This window comes from Lates calcarifer, linkage group LG24 (genome assembly GCF_001640805.2).
Source record: "Lates calcarifer isolate ASB-BC8 linkage group LG24, TLL_Latcal_v3, whole genome shotgun sequence".
NCBI lineage: Eukaryota > Metazoa > Chordata > Actinopteri > Centropomidae > Lates > Lates calcarifer.
Genome location: NC_066856.1, coordinates 14,766,279 through 14,788,578, shown reverse-complemented (window position 1 = coordinate 14,788,578; position 22,300 = coordinate 14,766,279). Strand labels below are relative to the sequence as shown.

At 40.7% G+C, this 22,300-nt stretch overlaps 1 protein-coding gene across 1 annotated transcript in view; it reads left to right on the top strand.

The window, feature by feature from the left end:
- Positions 1 to 204: 204 nt before the first annotated feature.
- The window catches only part of ankha (ANKH inorganic pyrophosphate transport regulator a), a 104,325-nt gene continuing 82,229 nt past the window's right edge, over positions 205 to 22,300 (top strand). The window contains exon 1 of the mRNA XM_018693670.2: positions 205 to 222. The gene's annotated coding sequence lies outside the window, so the exon portion shown is untranslated. The remainder of the gene's footprint in view (positions 223 to 22,300) is intronic.

Below are 22,300 nucleotides of genomic sequence, written 5' to 3'. Positions count from 1 at the left end.
AAGCTATTGGTTATACTGTAAACAGAAAGATAACAATATCCTTTGCTATTACGCACTATTTGTATAGATGGGTTTTTTGAACTACCAGTTCGAACCCCAAGGATTTGGTGATGGCGAGCCCAGCCCAGGGGACTATGGACGGTTGTGGAAATGGTATGACCTACTGTGGGATCCCTCCATAGAAGACGTCTGACCAGCTTGATTCATTAATTGGGACACCAGGTAAGAACACACACACACACACACACTATTAGCGCTACACAGGTAGCAGCGGCAGTGGCAGAACACTCAACACATACAATTCACAAGGACAAGAAAGTGAAATCTTAAACAAACTCCTCTCATGAGTCACTCAGGGAAAACCTCTCCTTGAACATAGGTAGATTAACTGAAAGGAAATTATTTAATCTGAACATTAACGATAGCGCTGAGTGTCTTTAATATTCATAATTATTAACAACAACAACAATAATAATAATAATAGTAGTAATACATCAGATTTCTATAGCGCTTTTCAAGACACTCAAAGACGCTTAACAATATAACAAAAGAAAAAAGAAACAGTAAAAAGATATAATTAACTGCTTGCTCTTGCAGTGTTGGCAAAATCTGTTCTGCATACCCTCATGTTTGCTTTTTAATATAAATATGTGCTTTGCATTAGTAGTGAAAACCTGGGAAAAGTAAATATTTGTGATGCTCGTACAGCAGCGTGTGTGTGTGTGTGTGTGTGTGTGCTGCATAATGAGGAGCACTAACAGACTGGCTGGGGGCAGCCTGCAGGATAACTGGCTTAGAGAAACTTCTGTGACCTGATCATCACCTGCACGCTCCACTCATTTATACTTCACACCTGCTGCAAAACACAAAGCAAGTACATGCTAATTTGTCCTCTTTCTCGTAACCAGTTCAGTCTAGTGCACCGGTGGCCTAGTTTTTACCAAAACAGCCAAACAAAGCCCGGGGATGTTTTGGTAAATAGCAGTAGCCCTTGGAGCCGGTGGCGCTCTCCTCTTCTGGTGTTGTTGCTAGGAGACAGTGGGTCTAAAATCTGGCTTCGATGAGGTGCACCTGCTTCGTGGGGTCTGGCACATTCAATGTCTGCACATTCAACACATGGGAGGAAAAGAAATGATCTGAGCTGCATAAATCTGGGGGGAGTTCCCCTGTCTTCTGTCCTGCTTCTAGTGATTAGATAATTGAGCTGAGTTGAGTGAAATCTTCAGGGACAGATGTGCGTGTGTGTGCAGGTGTCTTCTGCTTTTCTGCCCATATTGTACTGTACATTGCAGTTAAACATGCTCTCCCGGAGCTACAGAAACGTCCTTCCTCTGTCTTTTGCGAGTGAGTAAATACATGAGCATTAGCTCAAGAGTCAATAAAGGACAAAAGGATTTAAAATCATGCAGCTTCTGTGACTTTGAAGCCAAGCAGAGCATCCTCTCTGCAAGCCGTCCCACACAGTTAACAGCTGATCTCCATTAGGTCTATAAAGAGGCAAAAGACACTACTGTGTGAAAAATGGGTCAGTTGCATTATAATTCGCAGACATCTCATGCTGGATGTGAGCTGAGGTGATAAAAGCACTGAATGTGTGATTATATAACTAGAGGTTTGGCTTTAGGGTAATCTCCAGTTGCCTCACTGTTGACCAGTCAGCTGGGACTGTACACGCTATCGTGCAGGAAAACTATATCAGCTTACATAATTTTAATATCTTGAGATGTTACTTTTTCTCAGCAGGTAGAAAATAGACTTCATTAACAGTCTTTTTAAATTTTTTTTGAGGAAACAAAGAGTGAAACAAAGCTCTTCACTGTACATCACATGAGGATGAAAATAGCACTCGAGCATCACTTCTCTGGTGTCTCATTGGTCCCTCTGTGCTGCTATGTGTGTCAGCCTCCTCCTGTGTGTGGCTGCCGGGCTCCACCGTACTGTGCATGTGTCAGACTGGAGTGCCTCCAGCTCCAGTCTGGACGATGATCAGCTGGGCACGACAGAGTCCGCCAGGGAACCAAAGCCAACAGCCAATAAACACCTCCGTATCCGCACGCTGACCTGCTGAGCTGCAGAGTGTTAATTGTGCTGTGGGTCATTAGGCTCAACACAGGCATATTTCAGACCTGGCCTCTTTGCAGACTTTAACCTTCTGCTGGGCACCCTGGGTAATACTGTACGTGGGCGCCAGCATCAAACCGACTGGTGCGAGCCGCCAAGTTAAAATTATCACTTTTTTCATAAATAATGATGAGGGAAACTGACCTAGTGGCCGTGTTACCAGATATATACTGCATGAACTTCTGTAGTAAGTTTGTTTTTCTTTTCATTTTGTTCTGGCTGCTTTAGTCTCAAACAGCTGTCAACAACAAAAAAGTTGAGGTATTCTTTTAATTTAACTTCGAGGGTACAACTCAGACATGCTGAAAATTTATTTTAGAGACCAAAAAACCTTCATCACCATCTGTAAAATATAGAGGATTGGAAAAGTGAAATGTTTTTGTCAGCCAAAGAGTTTATAAAGACACGAAAGAACTGTCCAAAATTTCTAAAACTTCACCCTGAAATGGAACAATTCAAAATCAGAAAATATTTCCCACTAGAAATGTGTGAGCCCTTTGAGCCAGCAGCTTTGGACCAAAATCACTCTACAATCATTTATCAGCTTTTCAAAACCTGTCTTTAGAAATTCACCACTCAGTTTTTCAGAAACCTCAATCATCAGTGGTCAGAAGTGACAGATCGAAGGCCGAAAGAAACATAGATTTGTTTTCAGAATTACAATATCTGCATCTTTAAAAAACAGCATAAGTGATTTAAGGCTTTAGCTTTTAAAGAAGTTCAACCAGTTGTAGTGCAACGTACTGAAGTGTGAAGGAGTTTGTTTTACTCCAGACTAACTCTGTGGAGCTAAATGGGATTTGGTAAGTGCATCAAAAACTTACATTTGAAAAGCTGAACAGAGGTCCTCCAAAAAACAGAAATGAAAACACATTTGTGGGAACATTTCAACACCTTTCTGACAGGTCTGACGAGAGGTTCAGTATTGAATCTGCGTATTGTACATGACATCTGTGTGAATTTAGTTTGCAGGAATTCTCTCAAAACTCTGTCTTCCTCATTAATCAGCTTCAGTGCAGACATTTGCTTGTGTTTTTGCTGTTGTTGTTTCCAATTAACACTTAAACTCTTTCTTCCCTCTGTTACTCTGATGCTCATTTTGTGCTCAGTAAATTCAGCAGCAGGATCACACAACACACTTAGTCATGAGCGCAATTATGTTCTCACTAAATCCTGCGTCCTGATCCAGACATACATAAAACACTTCAACACCTGCAACTACAGTAGGAGGTTGCTCTAAAGAGGAGATGATAAATCATTCATTTTTTACAATTAGGCAGTCTTCAAAGTGATGCAGTTTTATCATCACCAAACCTCCTAATTTGTAGTCTTAACTGTCCCAACACATTTTCCATGCAGTCACAAGTCTTAACAGAATACAGTAGGATTCCCCTTTTTAAAAAATGTGGGTAGAGGCTTAAAAGAAAAAGTGATTAAGGTCCATTTTATGACCCTTTTACCTTGTGGAGAACCCACCTTTGAAAGCCATCACAGTGATTTACGAGCCTCCTCAGGTCAATGGGCAGCTTCATTTAAGATGCTCAGTGAGGCAGATGGAGAGAGAGTACAGTAAGACTTCAGGGAGAGCAGGAATCATCCGCTCTGCTCGCTTGATGTGTCTGTCTGGGGCCGGGGCAGATAATACTTAATGCGATGTGTTTGATGGGTGGTGGTGCCCGCTGGCCATTTACTTTTTCCAGTTTTTGGGAACAACAGCTTGGTGCCCCGTCACAGCCTTTTTTTGCTAATGTTTATTTGCTGAGTGGGGCTAAAGGGATGCAGGGGAAAAGTAAAGTAAGAGACAGATAAAGGCCTGAAGCTTTAGACCTATTTCATCCAATATCTCCACCTCTCTGGGGCTTCTCTCTGTAATGGGCTCCTTGTGGTGAGTGTGGAGATGCACTCTCTTGTTTAATGCAGTGATACTGACACTGATAAACTTTCTTTTAAGGGGGATTTTATAATGTATTAAAGCAGTAAGCTCCAAGAGGCCTTCCTTTATGGTGATTTTAGAACAGCTGAGGGGTGTGTACACAGATGTAGTGGAAAACATGCTTACAGATCAGCTGATTATCAACATTTATCTAGATCTCACCATTCATTGTGCAGCTGGTGAAGTAGTATTTAGTTATGTTAACTGTCCTCTTTGTTGGTACGTGGCTGTTTGACTCTGGACAGTTGCATTTTAATTGCACAGTGCCAGAAGCAAGGACATCGCTGTAGCATCTTCTCTCATTGTGTTTGCTGGTAACATTGCAGGGACGATTCACATTAATGCGCCATCACTGACGTGATTTTACATTGTTAACTTACCATAGATTGCTGGCGTAGTTTGTCCACTTTGGATGGAGATGAAAAGGCTGGTGGTTCCCTGGCTGCTTAAACATAAATTCCCATAGGCTTTCTTTGTTCCCTTTTCTTTTTTTGTTCATTCATTGAATGAATGCAGTAATGGTGCAGTAATACTGATGTAATATGGTCACAGATGTGTGTGTGTATGGATTATGGGGTATTCCAGCTGTCCAAAAAAAGTGAATAAAGTAATGCTTATTCACAGACATAATTCATTAAGAGGTGTAGTGTATGTAATGGACTACTTGTAGAAGGCATAGAGGAGAAAGGCTTGTTTTAGTTCAAAACTGGTCCTGCTCTGTGCCCACATTTTTAAGGAGCCTTTAATAACAACATTTCCTGCAGCCTTCAAGTTAATAGGCAGTGGAGCACAGACTAAGGCTTCTGTGTGTGTCCAGCGTGGACTGCTCTGATCCTCAGGCACTGAAATCCAGTAAGCTACCTTCACAGCCCAGTACTAGAAAAGAAAAGATCACTGAACTGAACATTTAGCAGTTAATAGAATCTCTGTCACCATCTGTATTGTCACACAGACACATTTTAAGTTCTGCTGTGTCTTCTAAGAAATAACATCAGGAGAATAAATTGTTCAACTGAAGCGGCTACGGCATGTTTAACGTGTTGAAATTCAGTTTATGTCCAAGAAGAAATTCCACTTGACATTTCCATTCATGGTTTGAACCTCTCAGGTGACTGTCAGTAAATGACAGATCAGCAATGTCAAAAGACAGCGTCTACGTCTCTTTGTTGTCTGAGAGACACTGAGGAGGCTTGTTGTCGAGTGCCACTCCCACATCCTCTGCTCCCACTGTGGCACGAGCCTTTTAACCTTCAATTCTTCCACACTAAACAGTATTTCCATCAGACAGTGCAGAGTACCCTGGTGGTTTGCACTGATGTCGCAATCAATCTCCTTCTGCCAGCCAACAGGGACCTTTCACAGAGTAGAACGCCAAAATCAAACAGTGAGCAGCTAGCTTGAATCCCATCATGCTGAGAGTCTCGCTCAGTTTGAATATCACATTTGGTATTATTCACTATTCACAGATATGTGTTATGTTTAATCCCAAATGGGACATGGGGAAAACATACCAGAGTACCAGAAAGTTTAGAAAAGCACACACAAATATTGTTGTGGTCTTTTGAAAATACTTCACTAATTTATGTTTCTAGACATTTCTTGGTGAATGTTTTTTAAAGTCTTTATAAAGCCAAAAAGCTGTTGAATAAACTAAAAAAACATGATGGTTTAGCTAAAATTAGAATTGTAGGGTCATTTATATGCTACATTTTAAAAGATTTAGTGCATTATAAGGCAGATAAAACAAATAATTGATGAGATATGCATAATTAAAAAACAAACAACAAATTTAAAATAAGAGCTATAAATAGCAAAATCAAAGTGGAGACTAAATCAGTGTTGAGCGTTGAGGTTTATTGTTTTCCCTACTGTTGTACTATGTACTGTATCTATGATGTAATATTCTAAACTCTTTGTTCATTTACTAGCTTTTTCTGGAGCTTTTGACTGAATCTCATAACCTTCTTCAACAAATAGACCTTGCTCAGTTGCCGTCATGTGTGAGACTTTGGTGTAACTGGACAAGAATGTCGATGTTGGGCGATTCTATTGTTCTGCTTGGTGTAGGATTTGAATGGCCCTCTTGAATCTTCAGTCAGGGCCGTCCCCTGACTCTTGTTTGTTCCCAGTCGATGCTGTGACTGGTTTTGGTCTGGTCCTAGTCACAACTTACTGTGATAACGCACTTTCAGTCAAATCTATACTGACTTGATATTTGTGCTGATTCAAAGAAGCTACAGCAGGTGCAGTTATACTGGGATTTTCTTGTGTTACTTTTCAAATTTACCTCCGCATTTATTCTTTTTTCTTACTTTTCTTCCCATTTACCCATCAGCATTTTGCTAGGCTTTAAAATACTGTCTTGCGAAACAGTTTGTGTGACATTCTGTGTCACCTCATCCTAACCATTTCCAGCAAAGATAAATAAATTCTTGGTTATGGTGGTCTATAAGGAGAACGTTTCAGGTCACTGCTCCCTAGCAGAGTATGTTATAGCTGCACATTCCTGTTTGAGGTTTGGGCTCGATGCCCGACAGGATGGACTCCGAGTTCAGCCAGTTCATGCCATGTGTCCCCTCCCTGTGAATCTCCTCACCTGCCAACCAGCTCCTCATTCCTCAGGTTCCACCGAGGTCAGTCCCTGGATCCGATGGAGGTCTTACTCCACTGAGTCAATAAAAGCGTCCTGTGGGTGAGAGGAATGTGGAGCATACATATTCAGATTCAAATGTGGCTTATGACCTTTTGTTCTGCATCCACAGTGAGGAGGGAGTCCAGCTTTCAAATTTTCACCTGCTGAAGTGTCCTTTTACCCTTACCTTTGACCAAATCTGCTGACTTTGAACATGTGTCACAGTTTTTGCAGCCCGCCCACTTGGTTCTATTTGCGGTTTTGTGTTTTAACTTCCGGTTGCTATCGCATGGCCACTGGTAATACACAATATAAATAACAGTTGTGGTCTATACAGTTGTATAGATTGTGTGAATCACACAATCTATACATATAGATTGTTCACACAATCTATACATGTCTCAGTCTTGACAACACCACATTCACCACTGATATTAGATTAAAAATAGAACCTTCAGTACAACGTTCTGTGTTAATGGAGAGCTGAACTTTGGGGTTTGTTCCACAATTAGAAAACCTCATTCACACTGACATTTGTAACTATGCTAATGACAGCAATCCAGCAGTAGAACAGTATGTTGTGTGGCTCACTTCATGTTTTAAGATTGTAGCTTTTGCTTTTTGCTATTTTATTATTATTATTCAAGAAACATCAATAAGACTTAGATGTTAGCCAGGTAAATGTCACAGCTCGACAGAGGAGGCTGTTATGATATTAGAAGATAGCATTGATGAGTTTTATGGATAGGGAATGAAGTTATCATAATCTTAGTGCCTTTACTGATACCTATAGCAGCTGCTGTAGTGAATGTGGATTTGTCTCAGAGTATTGAAAGTAAACCTCGGGAACAGGCTTCATTTTTCATCAAAGACTGATGAAAGACATGCTGAATGAGTGATGAGCAAAGGTTTCAATCAGATATGTGAGAATTTGCACAGGAACATCTAGCTCTCCCATTACACCTGCAACCACTTAACAGATAGTAGTAAATAAAAAACATATGTTCAGAAATTCTTGAAACCGTACATAACAAGCACAAGTTAAAAAATTACCCCCCACCCACCACCACCACCAAGAAAAGAAACTTAAGTCTGTGTTAATGAGGAGGGCTATGGATTCATTAGCTATGGCTATTAGTTAGCTAATTAAAAAGTCTAATTCAGCAAATGTTAAGGCATTAATGTTTGCTTCATCTGAATGCACAGGGACCAAATCAAGTGTTTACACTGAGATGATGTTAGATAGCAGGACAGACATTAACCAAATCTTTTCAGTTCAATTTTGACCTAATTAAGTTCATTTAAAACTGAAAGAAAATACTAGTCTGCCAGAGGGAACTGTGGTAACTGGCATCTCAAATGTTGTAGCATCAGTTGGTCCGATTTTGTTTTTAAAACAAAGGGTTAAAGAACCCGGAGAACCTGAGGCAGACACAGCTTGATCCATGACCCACACTTCCCCTTTTAATCTTAATGTTTCCCCTTAATTGCATCGAGGAACATACAGAAACTCTGTGGAAGCTGGCCAGATGTGTGTTGGATGTTTGGACCACCACGGTTCAGGCCGGTGACACCAGGAGGAGGTGCAGCACTTTGGCCAATTATCCCAGCAGGAAATGAAGGGCTCCTATTATTAGTCTAATGTAGCAGAATACTTGTTACAAGCTCAACAGCATTTTTTCACATCACCACTACACCATGAACTACTATTATTCAGTCCAATCACACAGAGTCTAAGTAAGTTATTTTCTGCTTTACTTGATTGTTGGGAGTCTAAATTTAAACTGAGACCAGACATGGCTGAGAAATGTGTGACTCATTTGAACAAACTTTAAACAAACTGAAGGGTTTTCAAAGTTTCTGTTAGTTTTCATCCATTTGAAGACATTTTTAACGCTTGCTTGACATAGTTGTGATGAAGGTTTTAGTGTCCGTCAGAGATACAGTATGTTATCAATGTGTGGGACCTAGTGGTGCTTTTTTAAAGGGACATTTCACTTCATTCTACACCTGAAGATCAGTTTATTTACGTTGTCTTCTGTGGCTCCAGAGGAGTTTTCATGAGTTTAAAAGATATGTACATTTATTAGACAGAGAAGGTCTTATGAAAGATGCTGACAAATTGCATTATGGGAAATGCAGGATCCGGTGTTCCTGAAACTTGACTCATATTAGGGAATATTAAAAGTCAGGATATCTTAGCTTCTGATCATTTTTTTAAACTGTACTTGCTTTAATCTGTTTCTTGCAAGTCATCCAACTTCAATACTAAATCACTGAATTGACCATTTAAATACTGAACCGACTGCTCTGAAACTTTTATTAATGTTACAAGCTACAAAATTCACATTATCCGATAATTATTCTCTGAATCCTCCTTTGTTTTTATTAAAGTCTTGTGATTGCAGAATGGTTCAGCAGCTGACTTTCTAATCAGACCATCAGGGGTGTTCTTGAATGCATCACCATGGAGAAATTACAAAATGCTGTAGCCTTCATTGTGATTGCATTACCCGAGCCACTATAATGTAACTCTGACAGAAGCACTCACTATGATGTGCCATGTTTTGAGTCAGTAATTTTCAAAGCATGCTCAAATAGGAGACCAATCAAGCTGTAAATCTATAGTATACTTTGGTTTTCATGTCAACAATGTAACTGCTAAATGAATGCTGATAAATGGGATACAACAAGAAAGAAATAAAGGCAAAACATTTATTTAAATAAGCCTTGATCTGTGTCTTTCTGCCAGTCAAGGGACAAGATACCAACACACATTTGCAGCCATCTGCAAATCCAGCCCGTACCACCAGCCACATGTAGACATCTCAGGGCTCCTCTGATAATAGGAGTTAATAGGCACAACAACCTAATTACACTTCATAATGGAGATGACTAGCATGTCTCAATAACACAGAGGGGGGTCTTCCATGAACAATGGGGTCCATCGCCAGCGGGGTGGAGACCTCCTGACTGTGACCCTGACACATTCACCCACATCAAATAACTGCAGACAAACACACAGCCGTTGCTATACAGAGGGAAGCTTTTAGTGTTTTTTTTTTTTTTAACCATCGACAGGCCCGTCCATGTGATAGTTAGTCTTTATTGACACTGAGAAAAGACTGGAGGCCACGGGGTATTTTTTTGTATAAACCAGGCACAGGTCAAACAAAAGATGTGCACACTGTAATGACTGCTCCCAGTAAATCTAATTTAACAGAGCAAAATACTGAGCTAACAGATCATCAAGAATTATGAATTACCACAGAGCGAAATAAGCAACGCAGTACATCCTCACTGATTGTGCTCTGCACGATTAAGAATCAGGACAGAAAAATATCACAAGAACACAGAATAACACTGAGTCTGCAACATCACAATAATTCAGTGAAATACATTACAATACGCACATTACATGAATTTAAGAAGGAAACCATGATCACACAATAATAAAAAAGATGATATCTCTGGTTCTGCTGCCTCGATTTTGATCCTTTTTTAAAAAATCTATCCATCGTGGGTCTATCTATATTGTAGTGCAATTCTTTTCTCTGTCTTAAAGCTTCATAATTGTAGATAATTTGCAACATACCATAAACTAATAACCCTCCATTTTCCGTGAGCATGCTGGGCCAACAATGACTCTTTAAGATCTTCTGCACAAATGGTAGCTGGTGATCCTAACCTGTTGTCGTGCACTCTGGCCACTCTGCCTTCAGGCCATGGCTAACAATGTGCTGTTTCATGTCAGGAACAAAAGAACCAAACTAAATCCTCCTCATATGTTCAGGTTGTGGGAATTCCAAGCCCTTAACCTGGTCATTAAAGCTGTCTTGTAATGAAACTCTAGCCTCACCTTGACTCAGAGATAGTCCCAGTAAAAAAAAAAAAAGGCTCATGCCGGATGTGCTTAGAAATAGTTTGAGAGTATGCACATGCATGCATGCAGTATTTTTATCTCAGGTGGAAATGTTTCAGGTTCACATTCTTGGAGTGCAGCATGTTTACCAAAGACAGACATGACGTCCATGCATCTGTCAGTCATGTCTGCTTAGGGGAGTGTGTGTCTCTTTTCCCTGCAGCTACTTCTTGTTCAGGGTACTTGGCTTTCATGCTGCTTTTTCTCTCAGCTACTGTGTGTGTACTGAACATTTCCTAACTAGCTGATTTATTGGGCTACACAAACATCATACAAACCCAAACCTCATGTTGGCTAACCCTCTTTTTTTTCCTTAGGGGCTACTCTTTTCCGGCCTCTCATGCCCCTTATAGAAAAATGCAGAAGGTTGTGGGGTCAGCAAATTCATTGCAACGAAGGTGCTACAAGAGAGAGCGACTTGTTTGATCTCAGTAAGGTGCCTGTCTCCAATAAATTAACTAGCAATCGAGGCTATTTAGTTTGGTTGGGGGCCATTTGTGCAGGCATCATTAACTGGCCAAATTCAGGTATTTATGGGAAAACGTGTGCTTTGTCCTTATTGAAGCTCTTTGTAGAAGCTAAACGTGCAGTGCAGGGGTCCTGCTTAAAATTGCTGTGACTCAGTACCCGAATGATGAACTTTCAGGGTAAAAGTATAATAACTTTTTTAATGAACACATTGCAGAGGTGGTGTTTTTTCCACTTCAAAAGCCCCTTGTCTCTCATATAAATGAAAGGCACTTATTGCAAACAGAAGCCTCTGCATTATGGTTGTCTCAATACATCATTCACTTTGCAGTTGATAAAGGCCTTGAGTTGAACTGCTATGTCATCATTCAGTCCAGATGCTTGCAGTGATCTTTATATTTCTTTTCTGAAAACCAAACCAATCCTTATGGAAAATGGTTTATAAGAAAGCAAGCTGCACCTTCTACACCTCCAGATTTTAAAAGCCCGGTGCTCTATGCAAACACCCACCACAGACCCACCACTTCCCTGTTATGCTGAACCTGAGACGATGCTTCCTCTCCTCTGCTGCTTCAGTAATGATCAGAATGGGAGGCTTCGACACCCTCTTCTCTTGCTTCTTAGTTTCAGGATGGGGCGAGCCAGGCCAGCCTTCTTCTTCTGCCGTCAATGGATTTCACATGGCTTCCTCTGCAAGCTGCCGTGAAGTCATCCGCCAACACTCCATTACAGGTGGTCAAAACGTCTCGTCTGTTCGCCCACGTCACAGCAGCTGCGTGCAGGCTTTTAGCTTTTCTGTGAGCTCAAGCAGAGGAGGTTTCCATGAGGAGGATGGGTCGCCTGTGAAGTATCATCATCTGGCCAGACTTCCTTCCTGGTTAACCATGTGTTTTAACAGAGAATATGAGAAAATCCTGATGTCGTGTGGGCAGAATTATCTGTTTCATGCTTTTTTCCCCTTGAAAATATGTTTTATGTCTTTACTTGTTCTTGATTAAATGCAAGGACAAGTTTGGTTCAAACGGTTCTAACAATTTTAATTTACTATTCAGTCTGCTGGCCCTGCATTTAAACACATTTTTAGAGTCGCTGTCTTGTCTAGATATCTTGGCTATTGTTGGCTTTGTATGATTAGTTGACTGTTCATCTTATTTTTGGAAAATCTCTTGTCTTGTTTTTAATGATTTTTGTCTGAATTATTGTTGTTTTCTTACTCTTTATCCCAGGGTACCTTACATCATATTAATCCACTGTATGTAACTGTACCTTCCATGGTAAGCCACTGTTTCTAGTGTTAGCTAACTGCTAACACTTGCCTACTGGGAACATGCTTGTGCTAGTTAGTCACATTGAGCTCTCAGAGCTTCTCTATATTGTGTCTTTACTAGGATGTTTTTATTTCCTCATTATTTCCTTCTATTTAGTCACTTAAGAGTAAAAATAATATAAATAAATATATAATAAATAAATGCTCACTGAGAACATGAGCTTGCTAAAACAGTAAGTTAGAAAGTTTGTTACTGTAGCTTGGTTGTTAACAGGACAAAATGTTTGAATAGTTTTATTCAAAAGATGTAGTTGCACCATTGACTCTGGTGTCATAATTTTCTGCAGACTCTTTAATGGGGCAATTTATACTCAGATGCATGGTCAAATAATAATTCTTAAGTCAGCACCATGAAGATGGCTAACTGGCGTGTCAAAACAAAAATCATCAAAGTTGAAAATTGCATGGATTTTCCTCACTCTTGTGAGTGAATCCACTAATTGCGTTGGTTCCACTGAAATGAAATACATTTATTCATAATTTGCTGTTTTAATTGCTGTTGAGCATTTAATTATGATACTCAGTTATCAAAATATGTTGTATAAATTCAATAGACACGGTCTGGCAGTCTGCACTGTGAGTTACAGCTTCTGTATGCCCTAGTGATCTGCATAGGAAGAGGCTGCCTGTTGAGCATACCAGCTTCATTCACAACTCGAGCCCCGTGACCCCAGTGGATGTTTGTCTTTCATCCATCAAATGCCATATTTTCACAGCACTGGTTGCGGCTGCTTGTCCTTTTCTGCCTAACCGTCTCTTCTGCTCAGTGAGACCTGCTGTTGTTGTGGTGGCCGCGCAGATGATTTACAGTGGTGAGGAAAGAGTCCGACTTAAATGGGACACCACGGGGGCTGACACGTTTTTGAGGGGAAATAGTATGTGTGGCTGACGGGTGTATATGAGAGCGAGGGGATGGGACTTCTGATGAACATACATGAGTCATATCCATAAATACCCATAAACACTTGAGTGTGTGTGCTACCGTATATCTGAAACCAGGTGTAAGATGTCTGCTTGTAGGCGGCACAAGTTTATCCCTGTATGTTTGTCACTCTCTCTGTGTGTGTGTGTGTGTGTGGTGTGTGTGTGTGTGAGAGAGAGAGAGAGAGAGGAGAGAGAGAGAGAGAGAGTGATATGTACTGTAACACAAGCCAGCAGTGCGTCTCCAGATACACTCTCTAAAAATGGGGGAGAAGTTAGCGACATACAGTTTCTTGGAAACAGGAGTTGCTGTGCAGTGTACTTTGCTAAGTTAGGACACATCTGTCTGTGTTCACACACACACGCACACACATAGACACAGCTGAGATTTATGAAGCTGTTTTCGTGGAATCTGAAGCTGGCTCAACGATTCCTCACACAACTCACATTGCAAGTTTAAAAAGTCACAAAAGTGGGGGCACCCCCATAGCCGAATGGTTGGGGCACGTACCACATGGCTTAAGTGCCCTGAGCAGCTGGTTCCCGGATCGACTCCCGGTTCGGCCAGGACCTTTACTGCGTGTCATTCCCCTGCTCTCTCTCCCTGTTTCCTTTCTCATCTCCACTGTACTATCAAAATAAAGGTTAACCCCCCCCACCCCCCAAAAAAAAAATAAATAATAATTAAAAAAAAAAGACACAAAAGTGCCAAGGGGCCAAGACTCAATTTGTGTCATATGTTAGGCCTAGGTTAAGTAGAGTTAAAGGTCATTAAAGGGTAAGCAGAGCAGTACACGTGTATTAAAGCGTAAAACAACATGAGAAATTATCCATAACTCCTCTTTAATACCTATAAACATCTTAATGATTTTAATTACAGATGAACAATAAGCTTAATATGTTTGGAAATCAAAAACTGTATTGTAATACAACATTCAACTTTTCGGCTACTGTATCAACACAAACCCAAATATGGAGAACTGTTTGGTTACCATAACACATGATTGGTGTCTTAACAGACAGGTCAAGCACAATTGGTCATCCGTATGCTGATGTAGGTAATATTATACAACACAAGTTTCCTGCAGCATGTGTCACATGTAGATGGACTTTCAGTTGAGTATGAGCAGGGCACTGTCCCTGATAAATATAGGAGTTCAAGGAACACATCCAAATGGGCAGCTGCACTTTTCTTGGCACTGATGGTAATTGTATACGACTGGGAGTTTGCTGGAGTGACACATATCATAAGAAACATGACATATATGCAGCATTCATCAGGATTTGAGTTTCTGTGGGCAGATTTATGCCATAAGGTCAGAAATATTTTGAATTTATGTCTGTCCAACTCAGATTTTGGTCTTGAACTTCACACCAGGGGTTGGTACATTGGCTAAGAGGGGGTCAGGGTGAGGTGCTGGGGCTATGGTAGAGAGTGGACGACGGTGGGGGAGTGATGGTCACAGTATGTCCTGTCCTGGCCCCTCTCCTGCAGCGAGGGTCTGCTTGCTGACAGGGGAATGACATCACCAGGGGGGCCCTTTGTCCCCCTTTTTGGGAGCGTTGAAATTTTGCACACAAAGGCTGCGCGGCGCTCCTATCTCCAGATCTGAGTGGACGCAGCACTTTTGAAAATCCCTAACAAGATTAAACCATAGTGCAATCAGCTGTCAGTCCACACACACTAGCTGCTTCTCAGAACTCACATAGGATCTAAGCCCTGCTGTTCAAACTGAACACGCAAGGGCCATATCCAAAACTATGGGAAACAGTTAGAGAGCAGTGACTGGTTTAAACCTTTCAGGCTGCCCAGCAAACTGTGGGACAAATATGCCTTAATTTAATTTTAATTTAATTCTACTACTAGTATTCATAGTATTTTGAGATTATTAATGAATTAATCCACACTTTAACACATTTAAATATGCTGTGGTATTTTGATCTCACTAAATCACATAATTTTTGCTAAAATCAAAAGCTGCTAAAATAGTTACTGTTAGCATGAGTTTAACTGGGTTTTTTTTTTCTCCAATGTGATTGATTATGGACTACCTAAAATGCAGAATAACAAACTTAATGACCAAGATTTATATCATCTATTAAAGATAGCTTTTTCACACCAAATCAGATGAATTCCTTTAGTGTCAAAAGCTGAGATGGCAGTTCACTGCTACTGCCAGTTAGCTAACTAGCTAGGAGTTTGGTTGCCTTTTCTCCCTCATGACTGAAGCTACCGCCTAATTATCTGTGTGAAATAACAAAATCAATTGCCAAAGTGTTGATTCATAAAAGTAGAATGACAGATTAGTTACAGCTAAATGAAAAATCAGGAGGTAAATTTGGTAAGACATCTAGCTGTCACTTGATAACTTTCCTGCTTTAGCTATCTTGTTGTCAGCCTCAGATTTACAGATATACTTCGCGACCTCTAGGTGCATATCTGTGCAGTTACGTCACTGTGCCCCTGAGAGCTGCTGACTGCACTTAAATTAAGGCCATACAAGTGGAATCCTTCATCCTCTTTAATTTCAAAGAAATGTCTTTCCTGTGCTTGTACACTTAACCCTTGTGCTAATCTTCAGAAACAGATGAGTAGCTGTTGTTGCTGCTGTTGTCCAGATGTGGACCTACAGTATCTCGACATTTTCTCAGAATACAATATAACTCAAAAAAACAGCACACATGATGTGAATAAATTCCAGCGTTCTGAGGAGTTTGCTCTCTGTGTAACACCATATGTCAGGATTTCACAGTTTGTGTCGGATTTAGTTCTTGTGCGGTTGCCATGCTAGCCTCTCTCTGGAATAACATGTTGTCATTTTGTCAGGATGCAAACAGCTAATAACTGCGAGGGTCGTCCTCTATGATACGGCTCATGCTGTCTCGTCACATGAACTTCAATTGTACAGGCCTTGACTTTTCAGTAAGCCCAGTGTCAAGAGTATGTGCGGTTCAACTTTCAACAACAGACCTAAATATAGAAACAGGACAATGTAAACCTCTTGGTGTCTGGCCAGGGATGTAAAGCAAAAAACAACAGTATGTGATTCATCTGGTTGCCATGACAACCCATCATTATCTACCTATACTATTTCTTTGTTTATTATGACTTGTCTTATGTCCAATAGCAGCTGATAAAAAACACTCTTATCAACTTGATGTGGATTTAAACATAAAATATGTAAAAATTAGCTTTTTGTTTCACACTTAAAATCCAGTTTTTTACACTCAACAATATAATACTTGAACCCTCGCAGTCTAAAACCTCCTCAGAGCTGGTTTTGATTGAAAGCGTCTTCCTCAAAAGTTTTTTTAAACAAGTGCCCACAACAATCTTTGTCAACGACAAGCTGATTGCCTCAATTGCTATTCAATTCACATTTGTTTCCAGACGATTTGCTATGTGTTTGTGTGCTCTGACCGTAAACACTGAACATCTGATGACGCACATGCATATATAGTAGAATGAAAATAATTTGAATAGATATCAGGACATACTGGAGGTGGTAATAACATGAGTTCTGAGACAATTGAGATGATTTTCTTTAAGGATGTCGAGAAGATGTTTGAGGTGATTTAGTATGAAATAAATTCTAATGAACATGTTGGTGGACTTCATTGGAGACAGTATATGCTGTGTACATGTGTAGCTGTATATTATAGGCATGTAATCTTTATATAAATATCTAATTAAACATGCTCCATCCTAATTAAATGATCAGTTAAATGAGTTAAAATTAGAACAGTAAGTTTCTATTAATGGGGATTCTCCTCTAATTACAGACCTGAGACATTTAAAAGGAGATGAGTTGACATGAAGACCCTAATGAGGCCGCCAAAACAATGAGAACACAAATAGGTCAGGTTTCCTTAATGAAGACAAAGGCTGCCTTTATTAGTGAGGGCATTTTCATTGTTAACAAAAAGGGTGCCACTGGACACTGACTTAACTTGTACATATTCAAGTCATAGGCAGTATGAGGCCAGAGTGTTTCAGATAATTGCTGAACATTAGCGGTTGGGGAATCAACACCAAATTGAAATAAACACTACTCTGTGCACTGTTAGCATGTGGAAAGCTGAGGAAAACTCACTGCTGTGTGAAGAAAAGCTTCCTGCTCCAGAGTCTCTAGTCAAGGGTTTAACCTCTGTCGTCTGGAGGTTAACACCACAGACAACTGCAGGATCTAATCTGGGTCTTTGCATAATTTGAAAGCAAATGAATGTGGAACAATTTAGGAATAATGTGCAGTTAAGTTCTTCTTTCGTTTATGTTTTTTGATTGGTCCTGTATGATTAAAAACTGTGTTGCTCAATGTTTAGTGCTCTGAACTTCAAAAGAAGTCTTTTCTTTTGAAATTCATCTTTCTCTTTTAAAATACTGATTAAAAATTTACAAGTGGCATCCAAGTCATAACCTCACCCGTGTCATCGATGTCACACTAAACATTTAAGTGGCAACAAAACCAATGAATGGACATCCGTCAAATCACTGCAAACAAGTCTTTGAGATATCAAAAGCCTATCAAAGTATGGATGACCTCTCCACCCTGCTGACCCTGACGCAGCCGTCTATAGATTCAGCCTGGCGGGTCAGACTGGTGTCAAGCCCTGCAGTTCAAAGGTGAGAATAAGACCAGTGCCATCCTGGAAATTAGACCAAACTAATTGTCCATCAGTCCACTTTAATTACAGCTGAGTCAAAAGAAAGTCTAGTTCACCCGTTCCAGGGCCATGACACCAGCCATGAGCAGGGGAGGAGGGGGGTTGGGGTTATTACGGATGGAAAATTAAATTATGCATGCTGCAGTGCACTGAACACAAAAGCAAATTCCCAATTTAATTAACAAACAAAGACCCTTAAATAAGAAACATGCACTGTAGTTGGGTTACAACAAATACAGAGCAATCTTTCAAAAACGTATTTTCCATGGCTATTTCTGTTTGTGTTACATGTGGCATTTCCACGAAGAACTAAAAAAAACCCTCAATTATTAATCCTGAAAATGGATAGAGTTTGTTCAGTGACACGCTTAGTTTAACATCAAGAAAAATGTTGAACTATTTCTTTAAATTTGTATTTAAGATACCATTTGTTCTTTTTAATACACTCACTCTAAATATATTCTTATTGCGTCTCTATGTTAGCGTCAGGTTGTAAATATTTTTTACCTGAACAAACCTCATCGTTATGTCAGTGAACGTAGCTTTACTTTAACTTCAGACATGTTTATCATTCATGCCTGTCCCAGAGGCGAAACCTGGCCCTTGTTAAAGTGCTCCTTGCCTAGGCTAAATCCCTGCGTCTATGTGGGAGCTGTGATGAGCATATTAACATTAGCATATTAGCATGCTTCCTGCTAGTTAACAGTCCGGGCGGTCCCCTCTGTTATTCCCTCTGCAGCCTGTTTAACTCGGTCAGCAGCAGGGATCTCCATCTGCAGACAGCTAGAGCTCCCTTGGTGAAAGGTTTAGTGCACTTGCTTTGATCAGATAAATCCTCATGCCAATGGATTCATCGTGCCTTCCACTGTCTCTGCAGCATTTTGAACTGATGCAGGAATACAGACACATTGGTATATACCCCTGTTTTTATTTAGAAATGCTGTGGCATCATAGCATCCCCTTATTTCTGTGCAGAAGGGGCAACAACATGTGAAGCATTTAACCTCAAAGATGCCGTAAGTGCACTTCAGTCTGTAGTGCCTTTTCTCTTGAAAGTGCCATCAGACGGAGGACCAGAAGAGTGTGCAGAAGTGGTTTGGACATGTATGGTGCTCGTGCTTGGTGGTTTTTGTTGACCTGATCTTTGCATAATTATGCTCTAAATGTGTTGTGCTGGTGGTCATTAAGCTGCATTCCTTATCTCTGCTCAAAGTTTGCTGCCCAAGATTTGAGCCACGTGCGGCGGCTCTGGAGAACTGCTATAGAATATCATCCTGCAAGCAATTCCTCACAGTGTGGAATGCCTATTTTTGGCTGGACCGGTGCATTTTTCTGCATGGAAAAAAAGTCAAACTCTCCTGACAGCACTGTTGAGCAGTCACAGCCAGCTGTGAAGTGTTGCTTTTAAGGACTCTTACTGTAAAACATGTGGCTGGCTTCCTTAGATCAAGCTATTTGTGGCTACACATTTGCAGTCTAGACATGCTTCTGTTTTCTAACATGAATCTGGAGTTATATCTGAATCTACATATAATATACACAGACTTTGTGAGTAAAAAAATGAATCTGGTGCTTTGTTAGGAAGATTAGGGAAAAACCCAGTATCAGCAAACTGAAATGTTTGGTGATAGGACCAATTTTGATTTTTAATTAATGGAGTAGTTTACTAGGGAAATGTGCTAATTGGCTTTCTTGCAACGTTAGATACAGACAGAAGATTGATACCACCCTCGTATCTGTCAGTTAAAATGAATTCAGAATCAAACTTCATTCCTTTACTTGCTAAGATTTGTCTCCAGCGGTGGAAAGCAACACTCTTCTGTTCTTCTATTGAAGTTAGCATGCTAACCAGCTAGCCTCATCATGACTTGTCTCATAATACCACTTTTGCCAGTTAGTCAGTCACTGTAGTGTCCAGTCTGCCCTCAGTCCAACATGAGAGGATGAGGAAGCAGTGCAGCCCAGAGGCTGTATTCTAACCTCTTGTAAACACAATGATGGCTGAAGCTCTTGGTAAATAAACACCTGCTAATGGTAATGTTAGCTATGCAGCAATGGCAAAAACGTGCGTATAGCACCTTTAATGGATAATAAATAAACGTACTGATCCTAGTTGGATCTGACAGGTATGATTAACCATCCTGCAACATCTCAAAATGATCAACAAGTCAAATAATATGCTATTATATATTTTAGGTTAAAGGATGTTAATCCAGTTGAGTTTTTATTGTGTAGTACTTGAATCATTAATCATTTTTAGATATTTATCACTCTGTTTTCCAGTAGCTAAGTGCCTTCTTGGGTTCCCAGGGTGTTCAACAGTTGTAAAACAGTCTCTGGGTGTGGGGGAAAAAAATCCAGGCAGGAAAAGTTTTATTTTTGACATCACAGCTGCAGAATCAGGTCCAAGTAAGGGATGAGGGAGGTGGAGGGAGGGATGTGAAGTGTTTCAGAAGGAAAATGAGTTTTCAATTCATTGTAGAGAAGCAGGGGGATTGGAAAAAACGTGTTCATTGCATAATAAAAACTCACAAACTTGAACTTTACTCAGACATATAAAGAGTACCTTTATCTTATACTTATGCAAAATGTCATAACACGTCATCACTTGAGTTTTGTTCCTGATTTTAGAATTTCGCTGCTGATTTTGCTTCTATTAAAAACATATGACTGTACTTAATGGCTAGCAATTGCATCTTAGAGATAATAAATCTGTCCATATAAGAGAGATTGTACATACACCCATGAGACAACTGGTGAGCAGTAAGTAGACTTAATGCAGAGGATAAACGAGCAACATATGTTGGTAATATAATCTTAATGTAGACACCTAAATAAATCTGCTTCAACAGGGATTAGGTTTAATTTATAGATGAAACTGCATGTTTGAGGTACTGCGAGGAAGATCTTCTGCTGTTTTGTCCTGTGCTGTACATGCAGCTCTACATGCAGTTTGTCCTTCATATTTGTGTTGACAGCGAGTAATGAATTAATCATCATTAAGATCACTGATCCCTTTTAGCCTTTAGAAAAGTTAGACAAAGTTGAATTGCTAATACTAATCAGAAGCACATCCATTATCTTGCTCACTTTGAAACCATGAACTGTATGACCACATCCTCTTGTACACTCAATGTAAAAGGGAAAGTCCATCAATCAAAGTGTCCTTTAGGGGAGCTATGAAAGGCTTGACGTTACGCAAACAGTAATCTGACTCGTCCTACCTCTAAAGGGGCCCTGGTGGTGTCACGTTGTCCCCTTGCGCTGAGGTTCACAGCGGGGGCCTATACAGGCCTGACCAGGATTCCTGCATCAATCTGGAATTGTCTCCTCGTTCGGAGAAGAGAGGCCTAATGGGAAAAAATGTACCACCTCATCACCACCTCCCAGGGCTGCCATAATGGAGCATCCATGGTCATTAATGGAGCGTACCTCCCACCTCAAGAGTCTCTATTCAGTCTCTGTCATCATTCACGGCCATCACTTCCTCAGAATTTAATGGCTTTGGAGGTCCCTTTTATCCCATTGTCTCTACGCCTCTGTGTCCCTTCCCTATTTAGGAGCCCAAACTAGAGGACGGGCCTGTTAGTTGGGCGTTGGGGCTGACCTCTGCACCCCTTCACCGGAGAATCCTTCAGCTTTGTTTTGGGCCTCTGTCCCCCTTGCCAAGGCAAATCAGACCCCAGGCGGGTCATGGAGAGAGGGAGCCACTGGGGGTCTCATTGTCTTCCCATTCACATCATAGACAAGTGGCCCAGAGTGGACATCAGACGCTCCCTATAGCCACACACACTGAAGGGACAATGTCCACACAAAGTGACAGCTCCTATTGGGAGAGGAATGCATGTGAATCAAGAAGGTTCAAAGAAACACGCCAGCAAACCAACGACATGGGAATATTTGATTGCCAAGCACTATTACTCCCTCTTCTATCTTCTGATGACATTCATGCAACAATGAGGAAGGAATGAGGATGATTTATTATAATGTAAGGCTCATCATATGGCTTAGTGAATGCATTAGGAAAGTATCCATATGAAGCTGTATGTTGAATTTTCCATGTTCTTTACTCAAAAACACTTGAGGAAATCAGTCAGTGATTCATCAGGACTGACCATTACAGGCTGATTCTGCTCTCTGTGCTTTAGGGGGCAGGAGAGAACCAGAGGAAAAGATTGGCTGGACCTCACAGGCAGGGGCCGAAGGGTCAGAGCGAGCCTGTGGCTGAGGGTAAGATTAGGAGGCAGCTGAGAGAGGGCATGCGGCCGTCCTCCAGTGCACTTTCCCGCCATGGCCCGAGGCCAGGAGCTG